Here is a 4,550-nt window from a genome sequence, read left to right as displayed (position 1 = left end):
ACTGCTCAAGAAATAAAATCAAAAATTAAAATCAGATCTAAAGGATTGTTAGTTTTCTCCCATACTTTGACTCACATATAATCTTTTAAATATAATCCTTTTCCTTTTGGAATGGTATATGATAAAGAAGTGATTTTGAGTAAAACATCTTTTATAGATTTTTCTTTTTTTAGTTTACTTTTAGTTTTTTGTATTGTAAATTTATTTTTATATAGTCTTTAAAATATTCATGATATCTATCCTTTCTCCACTTAAGTGACACATCCAGTTAGTTTGAAGGGAACTATGCAAGACAAAGTGTGCTTCACAGTGAATAAAGTAAAAGAGGTACATTATGATTTGATTTGTTTCTCTACATATTTATAATATATATATATTATTATAAAATATAATATGTGTTTTATAAATTATATATATTATATTATAAAATATATATTTGGAGGTGTGTCCTCTGTGGGCACTGCAAGCTCCTGGGCCCTGAGCTCCTGATAGTGGGATGAGAGGTGGGGTGAGCCTAAGGGCAGCCTTTATCATATGGACTCTGGGGCTGCCATGGAGAAAGCTTGGTGGGAAGTCCTTACATATTGGCATCTCTTCTCATTAGGGTTCTTCTGGGCCAGTTAGCATATACCTTGTGTCCTTGTGTGGTGGGTCAGCCAGGCCAGGCCTATGGGGACATGTCCCCAGTCCCTTTCCTTTGGAGCATATTCCTAGGAATCCATGGCCAATGGGACCTTCCCTGTGGGTGCCTGGCTCTGGTAGAAAGATACCTCGCAAACCCCTGCCCTCAGAAAATATCTCAGAAATGGATGTGCTGGGGTCAGCAGCCTCTCTACTATGAGTCTGGGGGCTTTAAGAGTGATCAGGAAAGAAAGGAGGACAGAAGAAAGAAAAAGAAAATAGTTTAGAAAAATAGAGGAAGTCAAGAGAGGTGGAATGTGGAGAAAGATGGAAGAAAGAAACATATACAGTGGGGGTTGGTGCTGAACCAGTGGCAGGGCACTCTCTTGTTAGGGGTTGTCACCTCCCAGGCTGGACACCACCTCTCTATATGTTGGACAATAAATATTAGGCAGGCTGTGAATGGAATATCATGAGAGAGCCTACTGATGTGTCATACTCTGGGATCAGTGCCCAGAAAAGTGCCATGGGACTGGAATATAAGCTCTGCAAATGCAGATACTGGGAATTTCTTATTCATTTCTGTATCCTGAAAGCCCAGGACCAGTGGCTCACATGGCACCAGCACATGGTAAGTTTTTTGAGTTAAGTAGAGTGTTTTCTTATGCACAGAACCAGGGCGTGCTGAAGGAAGGAGGTAGGTCTGCCATGGTCCTTGTGCTCTCGGCTGTAGAGGAGTCCACTTCCTCGAAGCCAACACCTTTGGAGATTACCCTGTGGGGGCATGTGCAGGGGCAGCCTGGGAGGTGGTCAGACCTGGCTCTCTGTGGTGAGGGCCTCTGGGCCAGCTCACCCTCACCCACTTCCTGTGCTTTCAGGTCACCCTTTTAAAGTCAAGAGTTATGTCCTTGAGGTGTGGAGACGAAGATGGGCTCAAACGGAAAATGACTCAAACAAATGCCCCGCAGTGTGGAGGGTCTGAGGGGCCACCTATGAATGAGGACTCAAGCTAGGGAGAGCTCGGCCTCTGGGAGCATGAGAGAGGCCAGAGGGTGCCAGGGACAAGCGACTCAGCTGCGGGTCCCTGGCGGGCATGCTTGGGGTTTGTGGGAGTCTAAAAGTGTGTGTGCCATGGAGGCCAGGGATGGGTGTCACAGTGATGGTACTGACACCCTGGACTGGCGCAGCACTTAATCCTGGCTGCATCCCTGGGAGGCGGGTGCAGCCAATGCTCCCAAGGTGAGTAGGCTCTCTGCTCTGCTGCACTTGGGTGGGCCCTGGACCCCATATCGGGAGCCCTGGGGAGGGGCCAGAGGCTGCAGTGCTCCCCCAGGGATCCCTCAGACTGTCTCTGCTCTTTGCCACCTGTGTGGGAGCAGGGCTGTTGTAGGAGCTTCTGGTTAAAGCCGCGTAGGAGTCTCAGGGTCACCAGGACCCAGGGCAGGTTCCTTCCCCTGGCTTTCTGTCCATGTCTCCAGAGCAGACCAAGAAACCTTTAAATGACAGGAGTCACTCTATCTGGTCTGGGACTGGGGGTTCCAAAAGGCCCAGCTCACTGTATGAAATCCAGTCGGTGAAGCTCTGGGACAGGCTGCTTCCTTGGCATTTGCAGGCCAAATGGTTTGGAAAGCCATGGTGCCTCTCCCTCCCCTCTGCAGGAATTCCACTTAGAGACATGCTCATGTGGGAGACAGACTGTGCTTGGGTGCTGACAGCCAGATTGCTTCCCCACCGGATGTGTGATGGGGCTGCCTCCACCTGAAAAGGGGGGTGCCATTTTCTTTCCTAGGGCATTGCTCTGCAGAGCTGTCTACCAGGCTAGGAGGCCCCACAGGCTGGGAGAGTCCCCTCTTCCCCACAGGCTGTGTGAGGTGTTGGGAATACAATGATGATGAAGATGAGCCAATTGCATACAGATCCCTAGAAAGATCTAGGCACCTAAGCCAGCAAGTGCAACCCTGTGGCTTTTCTTTTCTTTCCCAGCATATTCCTTTCTAGCTTGTTGGAATGGTAGCCAGCTATTAGTAATCCTGAAGAAGCTGAAGTTCTAGTGGGAAGGCCCCAGAATCTGCATGGGGAAGCTTTCCCCTTGCTTGCTGTTGGAAGGAATGCTCAGTGAATGCCCACCTGAGAGACTGAGGCTCAGCTGATGAGCTGCGCCAAGCCTCCCCAGACCGACTCTCCATCCCACCACTGACCTGCTTTAGGTGTGCTCTAGAGACCTTTGCAAGGGAACAAAAATCGCCCCACACCAACACCCACTGGTCAGGCACCAGAGAAGCCAAACACGGCAAATGCAGCGGCTGTGAAAGTCACCCCACATGGGGCAGGGGGCCCGGGCTGCTGTGACCCCGGCACTTGCCATTGTAAACATCTGGATGGTGAGGTGGTGACACTGGCAGCTCCCAGCCTGGGAAGGAGCCTGTCAGCAGAACTTGGCACAGGTGTGCTATGCAAGGCAGCTGCTGTGGGCCCCAGGCCACTCCTGGTCTGTGGGCCTCGGCCCTGTGTTGTGGAAGGTGTGAGCTGGGATGCATCTGGGTTGGCATGTGGAGCACTGGCATTTGCTGGCACATGATGTGTGCCCGAGGGAGGCCAGGGTGGTCACCTGCTGGCCTGGACAGCTGCAGCCCCACTCCCAGACTAGAGAGCAGAGTGAGTAGAGGGGTCTGGCTGCGTGGGTGCATGAGCCGTAGCCTGGCTGGCAACACACTGGTTGGGAGTCACCTACTGAGGCCACGAGGGGCTGCAGGTAGCCCTTCACCCAGTACCCCAGATTGCAGGACCTGTCAAAGATTTAGGCCCTAGTGAGTCTGCTAACCATTTTATCTTCTCCTGCCCCAACAAAGAAAGAGGGAAAGGAAGCCAACACTCAGGAGACTGAGATGTCACTTAATCTTCTCAACCTCCTGAGAGGGAAGCAGCATTATTCTTCCTATTTTGTGCGTGAAGAAACTGGCTCAGAGTTGCAGTGACATTTCCTGGACCAGACAGCCAACCCAGGTGGTGTTGGGCCCCCAGCCAAGGGTTTGAGGTGCCAGGCCAGTGCTCCTCCGAGAGCAGGCAGGGAGCCCCACCTAGAGGGTTGGGACCCCAGGTCGTTTGTGACTCAGGAGAGTGGCTGAGATTCGCAGCCACTGTGGTAGCAGTGCTGTCAGGCAGGGCCCTGGGGAGCAGGTGTGAGAGAAGCCTTTGGCTAGTCCTGTGAAGTATTCTCTCCCTGTTCCCCTGACCCAGGAAGACAGAGAATGAGGAAGTAATACCACACTCTCCCCACTCTTCAAGGCCTGGCTCCCATGACAGCTCATCCAGAAAGCTTGGCCCTCCAGCTCCAAGTAACTGCTTGGTCCCTAAGCTCTTAGAAATTATGGCAACCTGTGACCACAGTGACCCTTTCTCAGACTGAGCACTGCCAAGTTCAAGTTCTTGGCTTTCTAGTTCTCAGGAAGATACTGTCTACCTCTAGCTGAAACAATAGTCTGAAAAACAAACTCCTTTGGATTTGCAAAAGCCAGGCTGTATTGAGAACCAGAAGACTTCTCTTAGAATTCCAAAGGATGGCCTTCACACATCAAGAGATGGGCAATCCAGGGCATGTGTTTATGCAAGAATGAGGAAGGTGTTTCTCAGACAGGGCCAGTAGTCTCCGCCACCCCTCAGGCCCTGGCATGCTCCCTGGCCCTGTTTATGGAGGGCACCGCCGTGCTATGTCCTGGCATGCAGGGTGCAGGGCTGCAAGGTCTATGAATAAGTGGTGGTGTCTGGCCCCAAGGAGCTGGCTTATTAGTCTGGGAGATGCAACTCCATCAAAGAAAAAGTCATAATATGGGAAATGATGTTTGGAGATATGAACTCTTCTCTTCTTATTACCCGTGGCCCATCTGGGGTTTCTGAAGCTTCCCATTGCCTCACACTGCTGGCATTTTCAC

This window comes from Manis pentadactyla, chromosome 8 (genome assembly GCF_030020395.1).
Source record: "Manis pentadactyla isolate mManPen7 chromosome 8, mManPen7.hap1, whole genome shotgun sequence".
NCBI classification, from domain to species: Eukaryota; Metazoa; Chordata; class Mammalia; order Pholidota; family Manidae; genus Manis; species Manis pentadactyla.
This window is presented reverse-complemented; position numbering follows the sequence as displayed.